We start from the raw sequence: 16380 nt of genomic DNA, 5'->3' as shown, positions 1-16380 counted from the left end.
CCAGGGCACGGTGTGCAGTGCAGTGCCAGATCAAGCGATGGTGCATAAGGTTATGGATTTTGATACACTGGCTAAAAACAGTTCTGTGAACAGCAAAGAACATGAAGCTGTGCTTTCTGTTTTATTAATGGAATTTGAGAATAGGTTTCAAGATTGACAAGAAAATCATCAATTTTTAAGTTTATTTGTGACTCCATTTTCAGTCAATATAAATACATTACTTGTGAATTTTCAAACTGAATTTATAGAGTTGCAATTAGAAATCTGACCACGTCTCTTTACCAGATTTTTGTAAGACCAGGTAGACATATCCCTCACTTCACAACCACGCCTTATTTGTGTCATCACTTTTTGGCTGTACGTACATTGTGAACAACTATTTTGAAGGATGAAGTACAGGAGAAGTAAAATTTCATCAGAAGTCTCTACTGAACACCCTGAGAGCTCACAGAGAATTGCAGCCACAGCCATTGAACCAATCTAATGCGTTGGTTTCACAAGAACAGGGTCACATATCCCACCAGTTCTGTGTTTTTATAGCTCTCTTTTGTATACATTTTACTAAAAAGCACTGAAAATTGAATTAAGTTTTGTTACTTTGTATACATTAACTATTTTATATCTTTTATGAAGGCTGCTCCAAAAGCAATGCCTCCTACCTTATGATGCTGGTCCATGACTTCAGAGGGGGGTGTTGGTGGTATGGCAGTAGAGGTTGAACATTACATGTTGTTGCTGTGTGACAAATGGCAGCAGAGGAGCACTCTGACACAATGGCGTCTGACACGGATGCATGGAACTGAATTACTCAATGTGGAAAAAATGGCATTCATTGACATTCATCAACATTTAACTGAATGTTTGTAGAGACCAAACAGTAGGTGTGAGCACAGTGAAGTGGTGAGTGGTGTAGCAGTGGTAACAGTGATGGTGGGTCACCTCCGCTGGTGCAGATTGTTGTGAGTGCAGCATGCAGGCTCTTTTTCATCACCAGCAAAAATGCAGAGCTAATGGTGGTGACTGTGTTAAAAAATAGTGTTTTGTAGCTGAGAATTTGCTCAATCAAACAGTGTTAATGTGCTCATTGTATCTGTTGCTGTTTCTATGAGAATGAATAAGAGGCATTACTTTTGGAGCAACCTTATGTATATGCAGCCCAAGATAGTTCCTCTTCACTCAGTGCAGCCCAGACAAGCCAAAAGGTTGGACACCTCTGCACAACCTCATCACAGGAAACTGAGCATCACATTTTCCTGATGCCATAGCATCTCTGCAGGAAGGATGTGACCAAAGACCAGGTACATGCTCCTGCACAAAAGGAATATACAACACATGTGCATATACTACAACTCGAACCAGAAGAATCAGCCCTCTGGCTTGCATAGCTGCAGACATTCAGCCAGGGGCAGAAACAATGCTGCATGATTTAGCTGACCATTCACATGAAATGTGAGAAAATAAGGGAGAGTCACAGCTCAAAATGGAAGGAAGAGATCCCAATCAGCTCGTAGATACAGACGTTTGCTTTTGTGGACACTGAACTTTTTTGGGTAATTAATGTGTCAGTAAAAGTCAGAAAGTCTGGTCTAGTTGAGTTTAATCTGTATAGTTCCATCAGCAATTTAGACCAACTGAGAATCTAATCTAAGACTGTATAAAAAGGAATCTGAAAATAGAACAGAAAAAAAATGAAAGGGATAAATTAAATGGATGAATTGTCTACTACTAATTGTTTGCCTAGCTCTGTTTAGGAACAAATTGCCAGTGAATAAAACCAACTTACCAGCAGTCAGTTTTGGGTTGCCCAAGGTAACAAGCATTCTGCTCAGCCTGTTACTTAAGCATATAAGGCAAAGTTAAACACCAACCAAATTAATCCAAATGGAAAGATTTCAGTAATACCAAACAAGGAGCCTTGCACTGGAACTTGCCAAAAATGTTATGTTAGAAATTAGGCCATGGCACTAGGGAAAAGCAAGAAAAGGGGATGGTATTTTGCCTTTCATGTGCTGGTTGGGGTCTTTAAGAAGACTTGAAGGGAGAGAAGCAAACCACAGCAATCGGGTAAAATACAGCACTATGATGGCATTTTGCACACTCTTTGGGCATCGGGGGATTCATTTGTGTCACTTCACTGACTGATGGTGAGAAGTCCAGCTGGGACAAAAAGGGGTATCAGCATGCCCTTTTGGTAGGTTCCCCCTGCACTGATACGGAGGTGCTGAAGTACCACATTTGTAGCATATTTCTTTTTTTCAAAGTGAAGCCTGTGGGAGATCTGGAGAAGTGGAGAGAGTTCCCAAGCTTGCTCTGAATCTGACACTGAACTCCCTCCACAAAACATTTCATCTCCTGTCTAGATGTTGTCATCATTTATTACCTAAGCGTCCACCAACTGGTTCAGCTTTGCATGACAGTGGTTCTTCTCCTAAGGAATCACCTGGCTTCTACATTTGTACTTGAGAAAGGATGTGTTTTTACATCAGCAGCTATCATATTATATCTCCACATATAATCCCAGCAGAAAGATCCTGTTAGCTTCACCTTACTGCAACAGGACAAGATATACTTTCAGCTGGCGATCTACTACTAGTGTTCACTAGTTGAGTGGTGATATCCATCTCAGTACCTCACATTTTCTCACAGTGAATGAAACATGGCAGAAATGGGTTGCAGAAGTAAAGAATCAAGCTCTAACGCAGATTCTTTTTGAAGGCTCTGCTTGTACAGCATGCACTGTAAAAATCCCCAACCCCTGCCAGGACAACTGGTGCTATGGTGACATAAATACTGAGAGCTGCCTGGAATTTTTTAAATTCTTGGCAAATCAGACATACAATTATTTTGGTTATAAAAATAAATCAGCCAGATTATGGTATCCAGAAACTGGAAATAGCAACATTTTCTACCCTACAGGACAGAAATGAGGGATTTGGGACAACAAGAGTCAAAAATGTTTTCAAGATGTGTTTGGATATTTTTCCATTAAAATCTTCCCTTACTTCAAACCAGATTGTCATTGAGATGATGTCAAGGGAACATTTTATAATCTATCCTGTACACAGAATAATCATAAACTGAACAACAAGCTGACGAAGGTTAGAACTACTGATGCATGGTCCTGTCATGTGGCTTGTGGGTTTGGGTTTGTTGCTGTCGTTGGTGGTGGTTTTTTTTTTTTCCATATCTCTTTGGAAGAATTCCACAAGTGATAAAACTTTGAAAAATGTGGATACAGCTCTACAATATGGTTCCTAATAACCAGGAGGCTGGTAACTGCTCTGTTGTTGTGGGCAGGTCATAGGAGCGTGAAAGCCAAGCAAACAAAACGGGGTTGCAGTGTAAATGCAAGCCAGACTTTTGGCCAGGGCCAACTGTTCAAGAGCAGGAAAACTGAGTTCTGCTGCCCTATGGAAGAGATCATAAAATCATAGAATCATTAAGGTTGGAAAAGACCACTAAAATCCTCTAATCCAACCACGATCACTATGCTCTCTAAACCACATCCCTCAGTGCCACAATGATAAGCAGAAATGCACTGTTCCCTCTGTAGGAAGAGAAACATAGAGGAGCTAGCAAAGGTGGATGTGGAGAAGGAGACACGTTATGGAGAGCTTGGCTCTGGCTCTTGATACAAACAGTGATGATGGAGCCAATGACTGAGGGCCCATATGGTGACCCATATCTGCTCCTCCATGCGTTCAGTTTCCAGCCTACAGATTCCTTTACCAGAGCTCTGTTACTGTAGGTGGAATGTCCATGGCTTTTCATGCCAGCCTCTACTCTGCCAAAAGCTTGCAATACCTCTGGGACTTAGAGAGATTTTGGGCACTGGACTGGCAAAACATTTTAAGATTCCCCTCGCTGCCTGCTGCAGTAGCATGCAGTATTGCCACAGAAATTTGACAAAAAAATAAACATCACACAGTTTTCTTTAACGTTCAGTAAGATTATCTTGAAGAAGGACGAAGAACTAAAACAATTTTTGGATGCATCAGATACCTGTATCATGAAAAGCTCAGTAAACGCACTGAAAGCTTCCCCTTTGACATACTTGCTACAGTATGCCATCATTGTACAATTGCTGTAGTTGGACTCCACTATTCAGTGGGACATTTCAAACTTTACCCACAGGGAGAACAAAGTTAAAGAGGAGGCTGTTGGTGGAGTAATAAAATAAGGCTTGAAGTAAAATTTTATCCAGATCTTCAGCCTTGCTGCTCATTTGCGCAGTACTGATCTCCTGTAGCCACACCACAACGCTCAGAGCCATCATGATGGGGACATGTGGAATGAAAGGATTCAGCTCATTAAGAATTCTCATTTCTCGTCTGAGTTCCTTCAAGAGTTTGTCATTTCACTGTAATGAATTCATTGCACATGATACCATGACGTATTTATGAAAATGGATTTAGCTTCTGATTATTGTAACAGCCAGAGAAAGGAAGAAAGGGAAGGCAGAGTCTTAAAGGTGTCACCATGCAGTTCCTCACTCTCTGCAAGGTCTGTTCTTGCCTTTCAATCAGTTATTTCACAACTGTTTATTTACCATTGATGTTCTTTGCACTGTAAACCCTCCCCTGCTCCACATATTTTTCAAGATACCGTATATTTGTGATTGCATTTTGAAGAACAGCATGGAATCATTGACTTTTACATGAAACTCCAAAAGAAACAAGGAGAAAAGGTGGGAGCAATTCTATAACAGCAGCCACATTCAGGACCTCACCTAGGGAATATAAGAACTATGATGCTTTCTCTCTACTGACTGTGTAAGGGCCTGGGATTCTGGCATCTAAAACGGTCTGAAAGGCTCATTGCACTCAAGACATCACATCACTTGCTGCTGTGGTGGCACAGCCAGGCTCTCAGAGGACATGAACACAGCTCTAGATTTTTCTGGGTAGTAAGGAAAGCAGTACAAATGCTGCCACTCAGAGAGAGGTACAACACCCTCTGCCTTTTTATTTGGACACAAATGCTATTAGGAAGCTGTCAGTGTGGCCAGAAGTCCTCCCCGCCGGGATCTCAGTGGAAGGCCAGTCATCACTTATTCTCTGTGCAACTATGGACAAGACAGAACGCTTCTTCACAAATAAACAACCCAACAAAGCTTGGACTACTGAATAAATTGATGGTTTCCTTACTAAGGCATAAGCCTCCTTTCTCTCAGGGCATCAACACTATGGATCTTTCTTATATTTGCACTAGACGAAAACCTGAAATATCTCAGCAATTATTTCATGTTGGCACAATAACAACTTAAAAAGAATGGATCTTCTTATACATGAGAGCAAGTGACTGGCTTACTAAGAAAAGCCTAGCTCTTAAGAGGGCTCGTGTTCTTCTGCTAATGACTCACTTTAGGAGAGGTAGATAGGCAGGAAGGATGATTCATCATGGGACACCTACTGTACACTATTCTGGAATATACTCTTTTTCATCTCTCTCCCACTCTACCTATCAGAAAGGAATAAATAAGACCAGAAGGGCCTGGGAATACAAAAGCAAAGGGAAATTGGCTAAAAGTCAGTGCTGGCAGGGGGGTGTCTTTACAGTTGAGACAATTACACAACAAGAAGTTGTGACGATAGCACATGAATGCGTTGGCCTCGCAGGTCAGATCAGCCTTCGCAGATACAGCTGATAAATCCGCAAGCCTCAGGATGCAATACTCAGTCCAAAGGTCGGCCCCGTTTTCAGTTCTTGCCTCTAAGCTTTTGTCTTTGCAAACTGCAACTTCTATTCCTAGCTCCGTTTCCCCAAAGAGCCTAGGAGTGAAATATCAGGGAAAACGAGCGGTAGATAAAAGCAACACAATTCAGCCACAGGTTTGATTTGGCAAGAGGAAAATTACAGTGCTACAGTGTCATGCTTTTCTGAAGCCTACCTTTGAAAAGAGGTCAAGAAAATCAACTCAATAATATACTTTGGTGTCACAGAAAATATGTTGGAGGTTCAGCCATGCATTAATTTTTCATTTCAGCAAGATGTTGTCCAGTCCAAAAGGTCACGTGGGAAAATGAGTTTTAGGGTGTCATCCACATGCCCAGACCTCACATGCTGAAAGAATTTTCAGCACTGGCTAGAAAAGTAAAAAATCATATTGTTGAAGCCAAGGGCGTTAGTAAGGATGGGTGGTGAAACCTGTGTATGGGTTATGCGGATGCAGCTGGCTTGAATCTGCACTTAGAAATATTAAGCAGTGATTTAACAGGACTGATAGCCCTGCACAGCAAGTGAGAGCAGTAACTGAACAATCTTCTTTACACCTGCAATTAAAAGTGCTGCAGATGGAGAATAGCATTGACAGGCTGGAGCTCGAGCAGAAAGCTGCATTAGCAGAGATAATTGTAGAAGTGTCACGGGATCATTTATGACCACATTTAGTCAGAATTCAGTTCTCCAGCTTATCAGAAACGCACAGACTACAGCAGAGCATAAACACAGCAACTGTGATGGAAGAACTGCCTGCTAGAAAAGCAAAAAGACAACAAAAAAAACATTGCTACATCCTACAACACTCTGGGTTTGCTTGGAGTTCTGTCTCTGAACTCAGGCCCCTCATCAGTACGTATCTTACAGCAATGAACCTGCAGTGATGGAGGCCAAAACAAACAGGAATCAAGGAAGACTATTATACCTGAAATATGAACGTGTCTGGTGGTGAGGCTGGAAGTCCACTTATCTTCAGGTAGGCGTAGGAATGTAACTCAATCTGGATCCATGACCGCAGCATTAAATCAGAGGAGTTTGTAGGAGCAAATTTTCTTATAAAAGTGATCACTGATTCACTTGGAGCCATATATGGAGGACATGGTAATCATTCTAGCAACATAATGGCCCTCTGTCATTTGAATAAAGGAGCTCATCTGGAATGTAAAACCTGTTTAGGTGGGTAACTAATCAATTCAGGGTTCTTTTAGAACCAAGTCCTTGAAGGCTGGAGCTGGCTGATAAATACAACTCTAGCTGAAGTCATTATACTCAGGCAAGTTAGCCGTTTTGGACAATTCATGTCAGGACTGCTGCACTGAGTGTTCCTCCAGCTCTTCTGGGACCACTGTGGATACAGATTGACATAATTCTGGTTTTTAATCCGGATTCAGGCTCAGAATTCACATACACTTCTCTACCAATAAATCAAACAACACAGGCAGATGCTGGGGATCAATAATCCGTACTCTCAATCTGTTAGAAGAGTCCTGGCATGGTTGCAACATGCATAGATCCATAATGCTTATCAGGACTGCTCCCAGAGCAGAGTAGTTGTTAGCACAGAACAGAGGCTGCTGCCAGTAGGCACTCTGGATATGGTCTTCCTATTCTGGAGGCTGAATTTTGGGAGTGTGAGTGTGCCAGTGGATCTCAATGCCTGAATATATGTTTAATTTCCTACTGTAGATCTATAACGGATGCTCCTGGAAATTTCATCCTACACCTAAATTGTCAAGCGTGGAAGTCCAGAGCATCACTGAGATCTTCAGTGCCCATGAGAGAACAACAGCAAGAATTAGGCTCTGATTCAGAGACAAATATTTTCTTGTGAGGTGTTTAGCACAGCTTTCCAGGTTAAGCTAGGGCTTTTCTAGCCTCACTATTGCCAACAATCTCAGGCTGCCAAAGGCTTTGAACCTCGTTCTGGTTCTAGACTTGTAGATGGCACAGATTAAATGAATGCTTTTGTCTGTTCCTGTCTGCCCAGCAATGGTATCCTCCTGGTTTATATTGGGAGCTCATAATCCCATGCAAGATGTGAGCTCCTGTGGGTTTGGCTGCTCCACTGAGAGCCCAGGCAGCAAGGAGCAGAGCACTAGAGCAGGCACAGCACATTGTCAAGCACTTGTCTGTCACTGGCCAAGGAAACCCAAATATATCAACTTCTGTGACAACTCTGGCTTTCTCCAGCACAGCAGTGAGACTCTCGCTGTCAAGCTGAGCTGCTGGGTGCCTTGCCAGCAGAGAGATGGCAGAGCATAAAGCATGACTATGTCAAAAGCTGCCCTGGGTCTCATTCAGGTTCTCTACTCTGGGAACAGACTTGTTAACAGGACAGTGGGGAAGGCTGAACAATCCTGCCAGGCGCTGGATGAAGTGCTTCTGTCCTCCCTTGCTTTCCATGCAGCCTGTGCCATGCCATGAAGGAGGATCTGTGCTTCACCTCAAGCTGCTGAGCAGCAGGCTTCCTGCAATTGGGTGAGGGTGCCATCAGCCAGCATTCACCATCCACGCTGCCCATAGGTGGAGTCAAAGAATGTGGAACGGAGTTTGTGGAACATAGTTTGTGGGCTCCATCACCATGGAAGACTGTAAATAAAAGAACGAAATCATCACAGACGGAGAACATTGTGAAGGCTGTGTGCTGATCTGCTGTCCCCTGAAAGGTAAAAGATGCCAAAAATTTGCTGTCTTCGTATTCATGACATTCCTGTGTCATTCTCGAGAGGTATATACTCTACAATTGAGCCAGGCTCTTCTCTTCTTGTACCTGAAATGTCAATTATTACTCCTTAAAATGCAATTACTGGAACTCCGCTCGCTGGGACGATAGAGGTTTGGCTTACAACGATGCCCTCCAACAATGCAACTCCTTACACTAATTCTTTTCTTTATCAATCACATTTGATGAAAGACACAAGCATGGCCGCACGTGTTTGCCTACATGTTCATGTGATTTGATTAAGTGCAGGTCCACAAATTATGCGTAAATCTGCCATTGTATCAGAATAAACAAACATTTTCCAGGGCTGGCTACCTGTTATCTGTGTTTGCTCTGTATTTGCGATAGGACAACAGGCTCTTAATACTGATCAGGGCTTCTGGTCTCCCTGGTGAAAAATAGCTCATGCACTGCAAGGTATTTAGTATTACCATGAACTCCCAACCTAGCTTGCTTGTGCTCTGTATGCAGTCTCCTGTGAATGGCTCCTCTTATTTTATGTAAAGAAAGCGCCTCCTAATTCTGTTCCACAAATGCAGATCCTATTCAATAACATCAGTTAACTCCCTTAACAATTGCTTCCTTGCTACAGGCTTCACTTCTTCACAATCTAAAGATGCTTGCAATGATGCTGGATGTGACTCTGCAACAAGGCAGCTTTCAGGTGGAATACAGTATTTTTACATCCTTGTGTTTGACAAAGCAAAGTATGCACGCAAATTCATTCCAGCGGTGTCCTAACGTCTCCAAGGTCTCTGGCAGCTTTCCAGCCATCTCAGAAGTGCAGAACCAGTTCATATCGTTCTGCCTAGGCTGCCCATCATTAAAAGCCCATATCTGACCACAGGCCTTCCATCATCTCTTCAAGCTCTGTTCATCTGTTGACAGCTCCTGATATTTCATCCTTGGCTGCTAGGAATAACATCTAGCTCTTGTCTCTGTGTCCCAGAAGTTAGATTAATCTTCCTGTCCTAAAAGATCACAACACTGAAATCAGTAAGGAAATGCTCATGCTTTTAAAAAAAATATGTTTTAAAAAAAAAAAAAACAAGCTGGGCCCAAACTGTTGGGTTCAGTAAGAGGCCACTGTGGTGCCCAGTGAAATCAAGGCTGGGTGCAACAGCAGAGTGAGGTGGGAAAGAAAATAGGAAGCAAAGAGATGAATACACCTTTCCATTGTTCAGCTCTCCATAACGACATCAGGGACCCATTGTAAGAGAGACAGAAATGACTGATAGATGTGCCTTTCTCAATTAATCAGGCTCTGCTACACTGAGGTGTTATCTCCTTCAAACTGCAGGTTTTCCATTCTGAAGCCAAAAAAAAAGACGCTGCCTATCTGACCTCTGAACAAGCTATACTGAAAGCAATCCAGGATCATTTCTGTGGACATCCTTCCCCCATTATTTTAGCACAGCTGTGTAATCCCTGAATAATTAAAACGGCTCCTCAAAGCTGCCACTCTGTTCTGCCTTCTGATCCATTCTGCTGCAGATCTCTTCGGCTCTGGAGGGACATTAGGAGTGCCTGACATAGCTTAGCTCTTGTCCAAATGTTGTCTTCGGTGGCAGCCAAAGAGAAGGGCAAATTCTGCTTTCAGTGTAATCGCAGATTAACTGTTGGCTTAATCTCAGTTTTACTCTGTTTACACCAGTTTGATAAATATCATCATTACACAGCAGCAAAGTATTTCAAGACGACACGAGGAAGTTTTAAATACCTCGAGGGCGCAGAGTTAGTAGATTATTTAGATAATTTTTAATAATTGGGGTGAAAATGAAATCACCATTACTCAAAGCAGCTGAGACGGGTTGCTCTAACAAGGATTAGGAGGAAACATGCGAAAGGCAGCAGGGCTGAAGAAAGGACAAACGTAAGCAATGGAATGGATGGATAATATAATGGCATTTCATGGAGCAGCACAGCAGCTGCTCCACTCCCTCTGCAACTCCCCACTTTGTGGGCTGAACTTACAAGAGACACCAGAGTCGTCTTCACCCTATTGAGTCTCTACAGAGAGTCCTCTATGCCAAGCACAGCCAGGCAGTTTGTGCTGGAGGCAGAAGAGGAACCAGAGGAAAGCATCAGCAATGGGCTGAAGAACATCTGCAGAGCAGAGAAAGTGAAAGCAATATTGGGCAGACAAGAAAACTAGAAAAATGGCAAAATGGAAGTATATGTAGGACATGCACGTGCAGGGCAGCAGAAGAAATATTTAGAATAATGTGAATGTGATGACATGAATATTTATTTTCTTTTTTTTTAAAAAAAAAAAAAGATACCTGCTTTAGGACACTGAGACTGTTCTTGCTGAGCCCTTCATGGCCATCCTGCAGTGCAAAGCAGGGTGGTGGTGCTGGCCCACAGCTGTGCAGCAGTCTGATGGTGGCTCTGCTCACACAGCTGTGAGCTTGTCTCAGTAGCTTCCCTTCACATGTCTCAGATCCGTCTCTCTCCTGCATTATTAATTGCAGCATCCACAACCACATTAAGTCTCATCTGCAGCTCTTTCAAGAGCTTATTCTCAGCTCTTATCCCTTGGAAATGAGTCTGTGTCCCGTTAGCCCTTTTGTGAGATACAGCAACAACTCCAGAAGCAGCAGCACCTCCTTTGGGCACTCAGTTTCCTTGCTATGCCCCAGAAAAGTACAGCATGTACACCCGTACACCCTTGATACTCAAGAGATGCCCAGAAGAGCGAGAAAGCAAGCAATGGCTGCTCCCCTCGGACACAGAGACCTGAGCTTTCCTGCTGGATTTCCTCAGAAGACATCCCCCAGTGGTTATGTGACGACCTCACAGAGCAGATAAGGGATGCAGGATCAAGCTGTCTGTCTGCTGAGCTCAGCCCTGGCTTAGGAGAGTACACAGATGCCACACTCCCATGCCATCAGTCCCAGGCCGTGGCTCACACTCCTGGGTGACCTGTCCTAGGGTGACTAAGGGACTGACACTGTGCCTGCACCACAGCTCTGCTTCCTTGTCCTTTGGGGCTTCTAGGATCCATTGTTTGGATAGCAGACAAGTTAGATATGGCAAAGGTATTATATGGAAATACAATTACATTAAAGGAAAAGAAAAAAAAAAAACACAACCACAACAAGAAAAAAACCACAACAGCCCATGGGCAAGGCAGGCAGAGTCAGGGTGACCTTCAGCCCAGGAGACATGGCCACTGGGGGCTGCACAGGGACACAAAGCAGTCCAAGTGCACACAGCGTCCTCGCAGTCACACTGGTTCTGTGATGGGGATGTGTGGCCAGCAGCACCAGCACAGTGCTTGGGTTGGGCTGTGTGTGTCTGGTTACATCTGTACCACAGGGAATGAGACAGGAAAACACAATTAGCGCAGCCTCTAAGCACTGATGCTTTCAGCTCCGTTGGTCCCTGATTCAGTTCCTGGCATCCACCCAGGCAGCAGCTGCCACCTGCCTTTCCCTCCAGTAAGGAGAGGTTTGCATGAAGAATCAAGAGCAGCAACTTTCCTCATCAGAAAAGGTCTGGAAAACAAGTTTTTCCATTGAATGGGGACAAGGTGCTCTGCTCCTAAACATTGCTCCCTTGGACACACATCTTCATTCAGTTTGATATCTAGACTTCAAGCAGGTCCACTCCCTTCCAAGCCTTTAGCATCCTCCTAATGATTCCCTCTTCTCTTACCCTGAATCTTCCAGAGCTCCTCCTAATAAAGGAAGGTCCAGGGAGGCTGCACAAACCATGATGTCTCTTGAGCTAAATGATTAATGGCTTTCCTACCAGGAAAAGCACTTTTCTCCCTCTTCTCCCTTCCTCTATTTTTTTCAGCATTTGCATTATCCCTTGCTATGTTATATGACTCACAGTTAACTAGAGACCTTTGGCTGCCTCACTCCTCCCCCTGCCCAGGAACTCCTTACATAAATCACTGGGATATCTGAACAGAAGAAAAAACAAACAAAACAAAAACTCAGATGTGCAGATTTACTGCTGCTTTGTTTCCTCAATGTGCAGAAAAATGAATGTTATGGAGATTAGATCCATTTGCTCAGCTCCCTTAAGCACAGTGTAATATGACAAGAAAATCCCCGTTCTGTGCTGAAAAAAGAGGGACTGGATAAACTCCGCTATTGTACAATCACAATATCCCAAAGAAAGAGGATTATTAAAGTAGAACATGATGTGAAATATAATCAATACCAACCACAATCTAAAACGACACTGAGTTGCAGAGGGATGTAGCACCTCCTCTGAAGATGATGTGGGGTAGGTAAGCCAGCAAACGTCTGCTGTTGATCTCTTGAGTATAAAACAATTATGGGGGTTTTCCTAGACTCTGAGCTTCTCACAATGCCTATTTCATAACAAGGGGATGAGAAAGCTGACGACGACCTTAAGGGTGATTATCAATAAATACAATTTCTTCATTCAACTCAAGACTGAGCCTCTGTCAAGCTAACAAGGCTTAATTGTTGGCTTGAATCAGAAAGAGTGACAAAAAATCTCTATAACCAGCCACCTCCATAAAAAATCACAGCGATAACAAGTGCAGACCAGCAGGAGGGAAGCCAAAAAACTTTGGTGTTTCTCTGACTTGTTGTGCCAGGGTAAAGTAGGAGAGGAGACTGTAAACTTGTTTTTCCGGATACTGGCAGTGTCACTGTGTGAGGGGTCTGTAGCCCAGATAGCTGCACACCTCCTCCACACACCTCCTGAGATGAGTAACCTAAAAGACCTTTAGTAGCTTTTTTTAAACTAAGAAGTCCATGACAAATGAGTATGAGTAATGTCTGCCATACAGAATTTTTCTTCTCCCAAATTCTTCCTCTTTCATGAACAAATGCTGTAGATAGTTTACAAGTAGCAAGTCAAGCTTTACAAATAACGTTCCCCTACACAAGCTTGTAGAAGGCCTTTAAATCATCTTCTGCTTTCTGTGTTTCACTGAGCCCAAGAATTGACACTGCGATCAATGCAAAGCCAAGTGAAACATTTATCAGTGGGTCAGTACGTCAGTACACTCGAGGACAGTGTGAGAGTGCTGGCAAAGATCTTAAACTTGTTGAAGATTCTCCAGCTTTCTCTTATCTACATGAACCTCTTATCAACACGAACAGCCTCAGGGCCAGGATTTTAGATGCTTCATCTCAGGTAGTTCTGTACTGAAAAGCTGCTTCTTCAGCCTAAAACATTCATCTAGGCTTCTTCCACAATAGCAGAGAGAAAAATCAGGCAATACCATCAACTGTTTGGGATGTTTCTCCTAGTATACAATGAATTACTCTCAGGAGGTTCCTATCTATCTCAGTCAACCTAAAAATAGCAAGAAGAAGGCATACCTTTAACTTCCAGGAGGGTCCTGCCATGATGACTCCATGCTCCAATGCTGAGGTTACCAAACAGAGGCAGTTCTCAGTTAAGCTCATCTTTTTAATTTAGCTTAGAGGGATTCACATCCAAGACTCGTTGCAGTCACCAGCAAACCCCAGGTACGTCAGGCTCAGCTGCCAAGGGCTTAGTTTTCAGGGATGGGGCACCCCTGCTGTGAACTACATCTGTGACTGATCCCAGCTCTGAAACTTAGACCCTAAATGCACATCCACTGGCTGTGAAACAGGAGCCAAAGGAGAGCTGCTCTACCAGGACATACTGTTACCTGAGAATGCGTTACCCATCTATACGATCATGTCTGTGGGGACATCATCCTTTAAGTTTCTTTCACTGCCACAGAAGATGTGAGAGGTTTCACCAAAAGGTACTTCCCAAATATTATGTTCATCTCAAATTTCCAGGCTTCTGACTCATTGCTTTGTTTTGCTTCTTAGAGCACTGCAGCAAAATCCCATGTTATTCTCACACTTGATCCTCAAAGATTTTGTCAGAGAAGTAATGAAGCCTGGTGATTTCCACCTTGAAAATGCTCTAATCCCTTAAACACCTTCAAAACCATTTAATCACAATGAGCCTGGTAGGTAGATGAATAAAAATCCTCACTTAAGCTCAAAGAACCTGAACCCAAGAAGTTTAAGGGCAGAATTCTCCACAGCAGCTTCTCATTTCCATCAGTGCTGAGAGCACAGCTTGGCAGTGACAAACCCCTGACTGACCATCCTCTCACATCCAACTCATGCTGTGCCCATACAGTACCTGCAATGAAAACAAGGCCCAGCTGCCTAAAATGGGGCACCCACAATCTGTGACCCTGTAAACATCTGAGGCCTCATCTGACAAAGCACCTGTAAGTATTGTGACCATCATCAAGTTCAGGTGCTGAGTCCAACCTAGATGCTCCATACCCCCGTGGGCATGGAGACACAGCTGAGTAGGCTCTCCCTCGCCTTTAGTCACTCAGATAGGAATTGCCTCCTGTTCTTACTTTAAAAACCCACTGATATAGATAAGAAGCACAATTTCTGAAGCTTATGTTCTGGTTCTGTTGGTATTAAACCTACTCCCATTAAAGCGTTATCACCAGGACCAGCTAGTGAGATACCACCCAGGAACTGAGGGAAATGAGTACAACCCTGTTGCATTCAACTAAATGGCAGGTCCACCCACACACACCAGTGTGGAATTTTGCTGGAGGTAAAAATCAAGCTATGCCTCCCTCCTCCGCCCCCCCGTCTCATACAGTTAAACATGACAGTTCGGCGTATGGAAGTTATTATGGGATGCATATGCATCACGGTCTCTGGTCTGGACCATCACTATTCTTCTCCTACACATGCACACACACACCCATGCACGCTCAGGATAGCTGCCGGCTGCTTATATAATCCAATGTGTCAACAAAGTAAGGGCCCTGCCAACCCACCCACGCCTGGGGACTTCAAGCGGTGTCAGCTTGTCCCAAACAGAGTGTTTAAAACATGTGAAAAGTTTTACTGCAAGACTACCCAAACCCAGCCTACCCACAACCACGCCAGTTCTTATCTCGTGAGAAAACAACTTGGGTTGTTGTTAAACAAGCGCTCGTGAGAGGAAATGCTGGCAGTGCTGGCTCCTGCCAGACCCCCATCTTCCTGTGTCTGTGCCTAATTAATCGTGTGACAGCCATCTGTTGAGTCACAAAGCAGTTCTTTTGAGAGACTGAGGCCTACAGGAGCCAGCTGGAGAAGACAGGCCACCACTGCTGGTGATGATCCCTGGGTGATACATCATAGTACTGTGCCTTCATGAAGGTCAACACACAACTATTACTTTTACAAAAAGTTGCTGCCGGGTGATTGCAAAATACACCCGTTTATATGTATATATATATATATATATATATATATATATATGTAACTTATCTGGGTTTTGTCTTCCCAGCTCTGTGATATGCAAAAGTTTTAGGGGAGGTATGGAGGCCCCCGGAACTTTCAAGGTGGTTTTTCTAAGCATGTCTGTAAGATTAATGCTGGTGGTTGCTGTACGCCACTGCAGGCCATCTCAGCTGCAACTGCCAATGAGGTTACTGGATTACAGAGCTAACAGGCCAGTTTGCCCAGGGGTCCAGCAGGAATGGGAGGATACATTAGAAAACCTCCCTCCTAGGAGACAAGTATCTCAGCATGTTCTGTTGTGGAGTATCCTGACATTGAATGGTTTAGTGACATAAAGCTACCTTTGTACTAAAGTTATTTTTTAAAAAATTGATTTAAAACACCCTGGTCAAGCAAATTTTAGACCTTAGATTTAGCAGTTATTAACTTCAGTAGACATCTTCCACACTGGGACAAACCTGAGGCTTGTTGCTGTTTTTATTTTAATAAACCCAACACAGAGAGAGGGACAGATAGTCCCTCTGACTCCTTAGTAGCCACTTAGTTTTGGTGATCAGTCCAAGACATGGAAGATTCGGATTCAAGTCATCAATAGGTGACAGTCATCAACAGGTTAAAGCAGAGATTTGAGTCAGAAATCCCTAACTACCAGGCTTTCCCTGTCTTCAGCAGAAATCCTGCTCTGGACCCCACACGTTC

General features: G+C 43.5%; 1 long non-coding RNA gene across 1 annotated transcript; it reads right to left on the bottom strand.

The window, feature by feature from the left end:
• Positions 1-6647: 6647 nt before the first annotated feature.
• On the bottom strand, positions 6648-14056 carry LOC121110476. Its single transcript, XR_006938937.1, has 3 exons — positions 13756-14056; positions 8162-9411; positions 6648-7063 (listed from the first exon to the last, which is right to left on the bottom strand). It is a non-coding gene; the product is annotated as an uncharacterized LOC121110476 (long non-coding RNA).
• Between the last annotated feature and the right edge of the window lie 2324 nt (positions 14057-16380).

The sequence above is a fragment of the Gallus gallus genome, chromosome 3 (genome assembly GCF_016699485.2).
Source record: "Gallus gallus isolate bGalGal1 chromosome 3, bGalGal1.mat.broiler.GRCg7b, whole genome shotgun sequence".
In the NCBI taxonomy this organism is placed as follows: domain Eukaryota; kingdom Metazoa; phylum Chordata; class Aves; order Galliformes; family Phasianidae; genus Gallus; species Gallus gallus.
This window is presented reverse-complemented; position numbering and strand designations above follow the sequence as displayed.